Source organism: Dermochelys coriacea, chromosome 2 (genome assembly GCF_009764565.3).
Source record: "Dermochelys coriacea isolate rDerCor1 chromosome 2, rDerCor1.pri.v4, whole genome shotgun sequence".
NCBI classification, from domain to species: Eukaryota; Metazoa; Chordata; order Testudines; family Dermochelyidae; genus Dermochelys; species Dermochelys coriacea.
This window is the reverse complement of record NC_050069.1, coordinates 246,400,228-246,412,766: the sequence shown is the minus strand read 5'-3', so window position 1 is coordinate 246,412,766 and position 12,539 is coordinate 246,400,228. Positions and strand designations below refer to the sequence as shown.

General features: G+C 39.1%; 1 long non-coding RNA gene across 2 annotated transcripts in view; it reads left to right on the top strand.

Moving 5' to 3' along the window:
- LOC122459044 overlaps positions 1–6,394 on the top strand; it is a 58,420-nt gene extending 52,026 nt beyond the window's left edge. For both annotated transcript variants that reach the window (XR_006279475.1, XR_006279476.1), the window contains exon 4: positions 6,178–6,394. This is a non-coding gene — a long non-coding RNA (uncharacterized LOC122459044). The remainder of the gene's footprint in view (positions 1–6,177) is intronic.
- The last annotated feature ends 6,145 nt before the right edge of the window (positions 6,395–12,539 follow it).

Here is a 12,539-nt window from a genome sequence, read left to right as displayed (position 1 = left end):
GCATCAATAGGGCTATTTCCAGGGTGTTGGTGCGATGCAGCTCATGAACCACCCGTTTTTTCATGTCCATGTCAAAATCTAGCTCATTGGGTATTAAAAAGCAAACTTTTGAACTTTTGAATTTGAAGAAAGTTGGTTCATTAGTTTTTTAAAGTATGATAATTTACAGTTGGGGATAAGGTTTTCAAAGCAGTTTGCTTGGGTTTGCCACATAACTTCCATTAATTTAAATTAACAAATTAATCCCTTCCTCCTATTAGTTTATGCTAAAACTTTATTTCTTCTTAGATAATATCAGTTCTACATCCCACTTCATATGTATTATTTATAGTCATAGCTCAGAGTCAAACATTTTGCATACATATTGTTTACTACTCTTTTGTTTGGCAGCTCTTTATGCAAATGACTGTAGGTCCAGCATTACACATGGACTGGATTTTTTGAAGGCCCTCAATCCATTCACCATGTTTGTGATTTTTTTCCCCCAGTTTTGCTTGATTTTGAAATCTCATTGAGATCTACAGTACAAGCCAGTTCAATAGTTTACATTTGTGAATATTACAAATGCCTTCCTAACCCCAGAACATCCTGAACTCTGAGAGTTTATGGTCATCCCTGTTCAGGATATATTTGCTGGTTGTATAAAGGACCAATGGATATGTGCAAAAATCCCTGGTTGATTTTCAAATCGGTGCGGGGAATTTAGACACATATCTTCTATTCATTCCATCAAATAACCTGGGGTCAGTGCTAATTGGCATAGCTCCAATGACTTCAGTGGAGTCATGCCATTGTATACCAGCTGAAGATCTAGCTCAGAGACATTAAAGTAGCCCCAGTTCAGTATGTGTCCTGAAAAAAACTAAAACCCAACAGCATGACTTCTACAATCAAGCCAACCATTGACTATGTAGAAAGTCCTTGAAGCCTTAAAGTGAGTGTGAAGCTACCAATGGGACTGAAGTTCTTAGCACTAAAGCATGTAAAAGGGATTGACAATGTTTGTAAAAATAAAAAAACGTCAACCTTCATAGCTGGATAAAATGTTTACATTGGTGCTGACTCCTTGCTTGAAACATCCTGTGGCATGATTTCTTTTCCCACAGCATCAGCAACCTGAATGTTCAAGGAAGTATTAAAACTGGAATTCAATGCTAAATCAAAGGCCTGGTCAACCCTGGGAAAATGTGCCATGTTAGAAACTGTATTAACAGGTTTAAACTAACATGAAATTAAACATGATTTCACCCTTATTATGTGGACATGGACAGTCATAGCTGGTCCTGGTTAACCCTAGATGGAGCCCTACAGTAAACCAAAACCAGCGAACATGTTTTAAAACACAACTGGTCCCAGTCTACACTAGGTGGTAAGTCATGTTTAACAGCATGTTGGTTAAAAGGTGTTAGTTAACACATTTTCTATCATGAAACATTTTCTCACACAGTGTAATCATTGCCAAAATTGTGGCATTGCTGCTCACGGGGTCTGTCACTGGATGGATTTACCATTTTTCCAGATCCAGAAAGTACATGGATGGGGGTGACTTTAATAGTACATGAATCTATAGGAAATTAATATTTTTAATACAATAGGTACCATCCTTCCTATTCATGCCATTCAGCTCAGAAAGTCATCAATGAAATGTTCAAGTTCAAATGCTACATCATTACAGTAGTAACTATGCTTTTGCCAAGCCACTCTGCGGTAGTGAGGTTGATTTTGGTCATAAACATACAATATTGGTGTTGTAAATGATGACAGATGTGCTAAAATGATAACTCTGTGCTATATTAAAATACTGGAATTGCCCTAATGAATATTTAAAAATAATCAGGGGATGAGCTAACATTTTGGATCACATTCAGACCATCAATGGACCTTAAGAATAGGGACAAACAGTGTATACAGAGGAGGACTAAAGAGAGCCTTTGCTATTGATCTAAAGGCTCATTAACACATATTAGAGGCTATACTCCTTCCTTTAGTAGCAATGTAAAAAAACTGGTTTGATTTGATTTTAAATACACACATGTGCACACACACACACACACACACACGTGTGTGTGTGTGTGTTTAAAATCAAATCCAACCTGTTTTAAACATTGCTACTAAAGGGAAGGGTTATGAAATTATATGTATATATAATGCCAACCACCCTACTCATCAACAGCAGGAATCAAACCTGGGACCTATGGAGTTTAAAGAATGAACCTCAACTGCCTGAGCTAAATAAGCACCTTTCTCTCAGGCAAGGCTGTTGCAAGCTCATCAATCTCTAGCTGGCCTAGCCACCACTAGACAGGGAGAGAGTGCCACATGGACAGGCAGAGCTTACATACATACATATGAATACTGATTCTGTCATATTTCTATCTAAGGTGATGTTTTCCTACCAAAGGGAAAGGTGTTTCAGTGCTTAGTTAGCTGTTAAGAAGTCAGTTTTGTTGAAGCTGTGGTAGTTTCAGACCTTGATTGATGGAATAACACATATCTGAAAAATCTGAAGCCTGAGAAAACCCAGTACCAGGAGGCAGACAGAGTCATGTCTGACCAAATATGACAACTCTTCAAAGAGAGATTTGAAAACTGATACTTGTAAGGCCCAGTCATACTACCTCTTTTCCCCCAAATGATGACTGGTAATGATGACAGTGTATCACTAGATAAATCCCTCCTAAACTAAGATTCTAATGTCTTGAAGATTGAGCAAAAAGTTAGGAGTCAGGAAATACTAAATTGACAGCCTAGCCCTACCACTCACCTACTGTGTGCACTTTGGCAAGACACATCAATTTTATGCCTCAGTTTTCCCATCTGTAAAATGGGGACAATAATGATACTTAAAAACTCTACCCTGCAATGATGTTGGGAGGATTATTTGACAAATATTTTCATTAGGCTTTGGACACATAAAGTACTTTATAAAATTGAAATTGCATGATTGCTTGATGTAGTGTGTCATTCCTGCCTTCTCTCTCATTAGTATGATTCTCAATTTTTGTTTGTTTGTAAATGTAACCTTGATAAAAGAAAGCAATCTTGTACATTCTTACATCACTTCCTTGGTTATAATCAACTGTGTTTCTATATCCATCCACCATGAAGTCCCATGCTTGTTGGATATAGAAAATGCCTAAATATTTGCTTAATGATTTATAATAAATCAGTCATTCATGTTACTTCATATTTTAGGGGTTTTTTTCTGTATTTTCAAGGGTTTTATGAGATTTCTGGGTTAGCTCCTCAGCTGGTTTAAACTGGCATAACTCTACTGAAGTCAGTGACAAAGTTAATTGAATTAGACAGCAGGACCTGAAGATGGCCCATTGAAGCCAAAATTAAGTTCTCATAGTTTATATCATTCTCCATGAAAGTTAAACATGAGATAGGTCATATTCAAGATGTGATGCATGGAAGTCAATGGAGCTGCACCAATTTACATCAGCAGAGGATCTGGTCTTCTTTTGGTCCAAAACCGTCAATAACAAATTTGTAAAATATGTATGGTATTGTCAGGTCAGGAAATGGAGAAACCCAACTATTCTGAATTTGGTCTAGTGGTCACACAGGGGAGTGGGAGTAAAGAAAGACTCCAGGGTTTTAGTTCTGATGCTGCCACTGATTTACTGTGTGATCTTGTGCTGTCTGAGTCTTGCACATCTACTAAGTTACCTCAGAAGACTGACTTAATTATTATATCTAACATGCTTTAAGACCACTGGATGAAACACAACCTCTGAGTTCAAAGTATTATTATTTTCTAAGCCCAGAAATGTGTAGGATGCTACTCTTCTGATCTCAGTGAAATTGCACAAATCCACATTTCTATTACAATGATTCACTATAAGAATTCAATGGCAATGTTGTGTGAGATTAATCCATTGTTATTCTTACTCCAAATCCATGCTATTAATTGTCCCTTCCATCTACATCACCTATAGATTTAGATGGCATACTTACAGGCTTACATCCCAACTGCTTCCTTATCTCATAAGTTAAGGTTCTGATCCAACTCCCACTGAAGTCAAAGGAAAGACTCCCATTGATTTCAATGGGAGTTGGATCAGACCTTAAAAGAGTATTTTAGGGATAGGTTTCAGAGTAGCAGCCATGTTAGTCTGTCTCCGCAAAAAGAAAAGGAGTACTTGTGGCACCTTAGAGACTAACAAATTTATTTGAGCATAAGTTTTCATGAGCTACAGCTCACTTCATCGGATGCATGCAGTGGAAAATACAGTGGGGAGATTTTATATACACAGAGAACATGAAACAATGGGTGTTACCATACACACTGTAACAAGAGTGATCAGGTAAGGTGAGCTATTACCAGCAGGAGAGCAGAGTGTGGGGGAGAACCTTTTGTATAATCAAGGTGGGCCATTTCCAGCAGTTGACAAGAAAGTGTGAGGAACGGGGAGGGGGGCGTGGGGGTGGGGAGGGGGATAAACATAGGGAAATAGTTTTATTTTGTGTAATGACACATTCACTCCCAGTCTTTATTCAAGCCTAAATCCGTTCTTGTCAACTGCTGGAAATGTCCCACCTTTGATTATCACTGCAAAAGGTTCCCCCACTTCACCCCGCTCTTCTCACTTTCCCTGATCACTCTTGTTACAGTGTGTATGGTAACACCCATTGTTTCATGTTCTCTGTGCATATAAAATCTTCCCATTGTATTTTCCACTGCATGCATCCGATGAAGCTCACGAAAGCTTATGTTCAAATAAATTTGTTAGTCTCTAAGGTGCCACAAGTACTCCTTTTATCTTAGGGATAGCAGCTGTTAGAAGACATGGTTATATCCAAGCAGCTCTGTCATGTTTCACCACAGAGCAGAGATACACACATACAAATCATCATAATAAATGATGTTCCGTTTTTAATGACCATTAAAAGGTGTCCTGTGTGGAAAGGCTAAAGACAGAATGAAGTAAAATACAGTGATCTAAACTCTGTAATGACTAAGAGCTACTATCACATTTAGTGTTCACACAGAATGATGTATAATATAAGCGCATGACTCAACTGGCTACAGTTTGCCCTCTTCAGGTGCTGATGTCTGACTGGATTTGTTGCAGAGAGTCACTATGAGGTGGTGAATGCCCAATTCATTTTCTTAGATGAAGTACAGCATTCTACAAATTGCCACTGTCAAATGTTAACTGCAGGCAGCTATTACATGTTTAGCAACATAGTCTTGATTAGTTCAGAGGAAATCATTTGTAGTGAACAAATTATTTAACTAATTTAACTTCTTTTTCTATTTGCAGAATATTTGCAAGTGGTTGGGTGATTTCCTCAAATGTATGTTATTGAGTTCATTAGGTGAATCTCTTTTTCCAATTTTTATATGGCCCCAGAATATGGGGAGCAAAAATGTGGCTTAAAGCCCCCACCCCACCCAGTACCTGTCATAAGTAACTGAGAATAAGACCCAAGATACATAGAGTCAGATCTTCAACTTGTGTATAACAGACTAGTTCCATTGACTTTAATGGAGTTATGCTAATTCTATGCTAACGGTAGTCTGATTCTTGTTAAGGATTTATTAAAGCAGAGGTTATTTCTGGCAAATCCATCTTGTAAGCCTAGATCTGTCAGAAGGCTACTATCTGTAAGAAGCAGAGGCTAAAAGTAAGTCTACACAAAGCTACTGGTAGGAGTGTCAGCCTTTTTAATATCAGATTATAAAACAGGAACACACTATATTTAACTAATGTAAAAGCGAATGGAATCAAATTAAATATAGGATGAAAGCAAAAGATATTACATTGCTGCTGTCCTATATACAACTGAAAAATGTATGAAAAATAGAAATATTCAGTATTTTATCAAGTTAAACTTTATACAGTATCCACCAGCAGTGGATCTTTGTTTCAATATCTAGTGATATTGTCTTACCTGTGCTTGCACAAAACTCTCATTATCAGTGCTGGGAGTTCATCTGCCCATCTAGAGAACATGCCCCCTACTAAACGGTGTACACAGATGGTGCTTTTAGGGTTTTAAAGATAATCACAGGAACAGATAGTCTAGAAAATGTAGATGCATTTATTCTGTGTTTTGCTGGGTATACAAAAATGATCAAAGCATTCTACTAGTACAAGCAATTGGCAGACTGTACAATTCATAGCATTTCATACAGTAAATCTTTATACAATTGTATTCCACCAGGTGTCAGTGTGTTCCTCAGAAATGATGCTATGTCCCATAAAATCGTGGTTTGCATTGAACCTTGTTAGAAGTATAATCATCATTTGAAGAAAAATGTCCTTTAGAAGAATAACCAGGAAACCTGCATATAAATTACATTGTCTTTTCAGGAGAAACCCTCCTCCACCTCTCCCGCATGATTCTAAAATACACTAAAAATAGAAATTTTACTCATATAGGAAAAGTGCCTGTTTTTGTATGCAGTTAACTAAGGCTAGGAACTGAATTTAGACTGGAAAAGAATATTTAAAGAAAACATGACTCCTCTTGATTTTTTTAAAGTGGTAATATGATCAATTCTGTACCTAACCCCAATGGACAAAACAAAAGCCAAATAAAAATAAAAATACATTGCTGAGTAGAAGATGGCTCCATGGGGAACTGCCTTCAGCTCTTGTCCTAAAAAAATGGGTCAACCAGATATGTGGACTGGGAAAAGATAATGGACAATTCCAGGATTTCAGAGGTTTTCCACAAACAAGTATATGGTTCTGGGACTAACATTCCACTCACTGACAAAAGCATAATTATCTAATCGTGTTCACATTTGTTGCAAATCCAAAAGGGAACACAGATTCAAAATGAATAAGCTGAAAGTGCCAACCATTAAGAGGGAACAGCATGATGAGTTTGAAGGACAATGCAGACCAAAATGAAGAGGTCAGACTCCAAATCAGCAAGATACTTATGCATGCTCATTTTAAACACACAAGTAATCCCTTTGATTTCAGTGGGGCTGCACCTGTACTTAAAGTTACACGCATACATAAGTACCTTGCTGAATCAGGGCTAGCAACAAATGTCAGGGCTCTGGACTGAGAGGATTAGAAGGAGTATCCTGTTTGAGATCACGCGGAGTATGTGCATTGAGCTAAAAGAACGTCTGGAAACTGTACATCGTGTGAGCTCAAAAGCCCAGTTAGAGGAAAACAGCCTTTTCTTTGCTTTTTGCCTCCAGAATCATTTCTCATTAAGCTGGTTATAACCATTTTGTACCATAATGTGGATTCATCAGACTCAGTCGTTTACCATCAATACATTTAATCATTTAATTACAATAGATTCCCCCCCAAGATTATGATTCGGAGTATGGGTAAGATATTTTGGAAGTTGTGTGTGTGCATTGTAATTGCTGATGTTGAGTATGATTCCCAAAAGCACCAGATGTGATTCTGAATCAAGTCTGAGCCTCCACGCACTGAGAAGTGGTTCATATCACAAAGCCCCAGATAGGTTTTATAGAAGGGGGCTGCCAAATGGCCCACATCCAATTAGCTTCTCTAAGTGCCATATTTAGGACAATTATGGGAGACTTGTAGAGTCATTTGTTCATATGGGTAGGTGTACAGAGAGCTAAATGTGCCCCCACCCATTTCTTCAGAAATTTCTTATGGTTGACTCTAGCTTACAGTGGCACCACATTCTTAAGAATCAAAGCCATAGCATAATTAGGAGAGGTATTATTTTGTGATTAGTAGAGCACTAAATTGATGATATATAGTCATGATTCTGCTGGTGCACATCCCTGTTACTATGGCAACAATATTATGTCATGTTAGTCTGTCCTTGGTGTTACTTAGAGCAGCAAGGTCTCAGCAAGCTTCTAATTTACTTTAGAGACCTAAGTAGACTATTTGCTATGTGTGCGGAATGAAATCAGATTTATTATGGCTACAAATGCTATATATGCCATGAATTTCTTCTCTTATATTAGGATGTCAATTACTCTACTTAAATGAAGCATTAGCATTAAAATAAAACAGATAATTAGTGAACTGCAAATGACTAATGTGTCCATATTGTACAAATTCCCCTTTTCATATTCAAAGCACTAGCATGTGCTCCAAGTTCTCCAACCTCAGACATTAACCTCAAGGGTTTGCAGACCAAAAAAAGGGATGGAGTCAGTCCAAGACGAAACATTTCCATCTCCAGAAGCACTATCTGCTGATTCCCAAAGAAAGAATTTCAGAAATTCAACCTCTCTCCTCTCCCACCACTCTATTTCCTCTTCCCCCAGACTCTAAATAAAAGGCAGAAAATTAGGTTTTCAAAACACTACTGCTAGGAACACACAGCATCAGATTCACGGTGCTTTTCAGTATTTAAACCGAAGTGTATATGATCAGGATCATTAAAACTAGTATAAGCCTGACAACAAATCACACTGTGAATAGATGATGTCCAGATCAGGTTTTGGTCATTTTGATTTTGTTTTTGTTTGTCCCATTTGTCCTTTGATTTGCAATACTAACCACTGAAGTGTCTGATACAGTGTCAATACAGAGCATACTTCTCTCAGGTTAATGCAATTTCCTTGGCTAATGTAATTATTCTGCAGAGCATCAACCAGCAGATGGCAGCCCGGCTGTTACTGTTTCGGCCAAAGTATTTTTTATAAAATATTTGAAAGTAAACCAATGGTATATACTGTGTGTGTGTGTATGTGTGTGTGTGTGTGTGTGACATAGAGAGAGAGAGAGAGAGATCCACAAATAACAGATTAAATAGAGAAAGCAAAGCTTTTTTATTTTTTGTGCACAGTAGAAGAATTAACCACATTTGATCAGGTATCTTTTCCATTTTCACACAAAGTGATGATAAATACTGGTTAAAACAAGGTGAAAACTCATAGCTTTGGCTACTTTGCAGAAGTACTGCATCCCAGAGTAACAGCTGGTCAATCAATTTATCTTGATCCTTACAGCTTGGAAGTGCATCTATTAATAGGATATGCATCATGTACAAAAAGATCATTAATGATAACCATATATCAGTGAACATACCATATGTAACGCCATTACCTTCCCCCTAAGAAAACAGAACAGAGCTACAACATAAGAACAACACCGCAGAATTTAGTTTGATGCACAGTTTAATTCCTGGAAATATAAGGCAATATTCTTAACTGGTATAAGTTAGGGTTGCTCCAATGAAAACAATAGAAGGCATTGCCTTCAATGGAGCTAGGGTGATTTACACTAGCACAAGATTTGACCCACAGTCTTATCTCCAGTCTTCCTTTACAGTTAAACCATTCCCATTGAGTTCACCTGATCTCCAATCTCTGGTCTCTAGTAGTTGTAGCAGGACCCTTGGTGAACTGGATCCTAAAAGATAAAAAGGGGAGATGGGGAGAAAGAGAGAGAAGAGCTCACAAGACATATTAAAGTGTAATCTATGCTGTCTTTGAGAGAATCACCAAGGAGAATCCACTCTCCTCCTTTTCCCAGTTTGGCTAGTTGCACAGAGTCTATGTCTTCCACAAACAGAGAGCTCTTTTTATACACCAAAGCTGTCCTTGCTCATGAGGAAACAGAGAAAATCAATAGAAACAAATTTTTTTTATAGATTTTTCATCAACATAAAAGCAATTTTCATTTTACCACTGCTTTTTCATTATATTGGACCCAGATACAATAAGGATGGGCACTATAAACATGCATATATAATAACAAGTAACAGAATACTTCTGGCTTAAGGAAGATACCTTCTAACATCACTGCTCTTCATCTTATGCTCATTGAAGTCAGTGGCAAAGCTTCCAATGACTTAATCATGCAAGATTGGGGCTTGAAAGCACGATTTTCTGCCAGCACCCTTCCTTTCACCCTGCTGCAACTGTGGCAGCATGAGGTAAAATAGCCCACAAGAATTCTTCTTTGGTGTTGTTCCACACCAGGCTTCCCTGCCTACTTAAACACTGTACAGGGCACCTGAGAGTTTATACCATGGTAGGCCCTTTCTTCAGTGATTGCAAAAAAACATTCTGCCCAATGTGACATCAAGAGGTTGCATGGTGCAGAATATTGCCCCACTACCCATTTCTGTATGTAGGACAAGCCTTTCTGCTTTTACTGTGAGGACCCTCCACCCCTTATTGTGGAAACACTTTCTTTCCATCAGATAAAAATCTCTTCTTCCATTATTTGGCGGCGGCGGCTATCCCTCCATACGTGGATGATGTCTGCCATGGGGGAAAAGTCACTGATGAGACTTAAGATGGCTGAGCAGTACAATCCGTGCTCTACAGGTTTTTCTACGTATGTGACAGGTGGTTGCTTGTAGAGAACATTGAGATGCTGTACACTTTCCTTTCTCCTCTTCCGTTTCTCAGCCTGTTGAGCAAGGTGATTCTCTTCAAAACGGGCTGAGGCTTGATGTATGATGTGACACCATTGCAATCTGTTGCCAGCCAGCTCTTCCCAATGCATGGGGTCAAATGCCTCCCTTCTGATGATATACTTTCAACGTGTCCTGGTAGCATTTTCTCTGTCCCCCGTGAGACCTCTTACCACAACTAAGTTGAAAAAAGAGAACTTGCTTCAGAAGATCATAGAATCATAGAATCATAGAATATCAGGGTTGGAAGGGACCCCAGAAGGTCATCTAGTCCAACCCCCTGCTCAAAGCAGGACCAAGTCCCAGTTAAATCATCCTAGCCAGGGCTTTGTCAAGCCTGACCTTAAAAACCTCTAAGGAAGGAGATTCTACCACCTCCCTAGGTAACGCATTCCAGTGTTTCACCACCCTCTTAGTGAAAAAGTTTTTCCTAATATCCAATCTAAACCTCCCCCATTGCAACTTGAGACCATTACTCCTCGTTCTGTCATCTGCTACCATTGAGAACAGTCTAGAGCCATCCTCTTTGAAACCCCCTTTCAGGTAGTTGAAAGCAGCTATCAAATCCCCCCTCATTCTTCTCTTCTGCAGACTAAACAATCCCAGCTCCCTCAGCCTCTCCTCATAAGTCATGTGCTCTAGACCCCTAATCATTTTTGTTGCCCTTCGCTGTACTCTTTCCAATTTATCCACATCCTTCTTGTAGTGTGGGGCCCAAAACTGGACACAGTACTCCAGATGAGGCCTCACCAGTGTCGAATAGAGGGGAACGATCACGTCCCTCGATCTGCTCGCTATGCCCCTACTTATACATCCCAAAATGCCATTGGCCTTCTTGGCAACAAGGGCACACTGCTGACTCATATCCAGCTTCTCGTCCACTGTCACCCCTAGGTCCTTTTCCGCAGAACTGCTGCCGAGCCATTCGGTCCCTAGTCTGTAGCGGTGCATTGGATTCTTCCATCCTAAGTGCAGGACCCTGCACTTATCCTTATTGAACCTCATTAGATTTCTTTTGGCCCAATCTTCCAATTTGTCTAGGTCCTTCTGTATCCTATCCCTCCCCTCCAGCGTATCTACCACTCCTCCCAGTTTAGTATCATCCGCAAATTTGCTGAGAGTGCAATCCACACCATCCTCCAGATCATTTATGATGAGTATTAGCCATCCGCAGACAATGGAAAGCCCAGCAACATTGATGTTTCATAATCATAATCTTCACCTCAACGCTGGTGGTGTTAGTTGCAGAGAGAAGCTGGCATTGGTGCATCGATCTTCCCATCTGGAGAATCTTCCTAAGGCAGCACAGTTGGTATCGCTCCAGACGTTTAAGATGGCTTTGTTATGTTACCCATTTCTCACACCCATAAAGAATACGTTATTATTATACTGCTTGCTACTATTGTATAACATGGATATAACCTGGATCATGTAACCTATACTCGGACAAATAGGCCCACTGACTTCAATTGGGTTGCTCAAGAAAGTAAGCATAGGCAGGATCCAGCTTTGTAATATTACAGTGATAAGGCCTGTGACCACAAACTAATCTACATATGTGTCCCCTCATCATTTGCCAAAAGGCTTTTTTTAATAGCTAATAATCAGTCATTAACAACTGTGCCTCACTTGCATTTTGCTGAATTAGCACTTTGAGATATGCACATATTTCCCCTCTGCTTCACTGTACTCATTAAGCAAAGGTATACATTACAGTATTGAGTTAGGTCATTACCTGCCAGCTACCGTAGGTTAGATGATTATTAGTTCCTTATTTAGGTTTGTTATTGCTGCTTAGTTGGTACTGACAGTTTCATCATTACCACAGGGCACATGTTCATTGGAAGGTTGCTTATTCAGTAGATTTTATTAATGGTCTTAACCTGCTGTCATGTCAGTTGATGCATTCTTCAGTTGGTGTAATACATGATGACTGGATCTCAAACAATGAATATAAAGAGGGAGTTAGAGAGTATATGTGTGTGTGAGAAAAAAAAAAGATTGTGTGGGTGGGTGCATGCACTGAAATATTAGGACAACCCTGTAAAGTGTTCATCACAGTGAGGAGTCTATCTGTCTAGACTGCCATGGCTCTCATCACATAGCATTTCAGCACCCCACAAACACTCAGTGATTTAAACGTCTCATCACCTGTGAGGTCAGGAAACATTTATTATCTTCACTTTACACCAGGGTTCCCC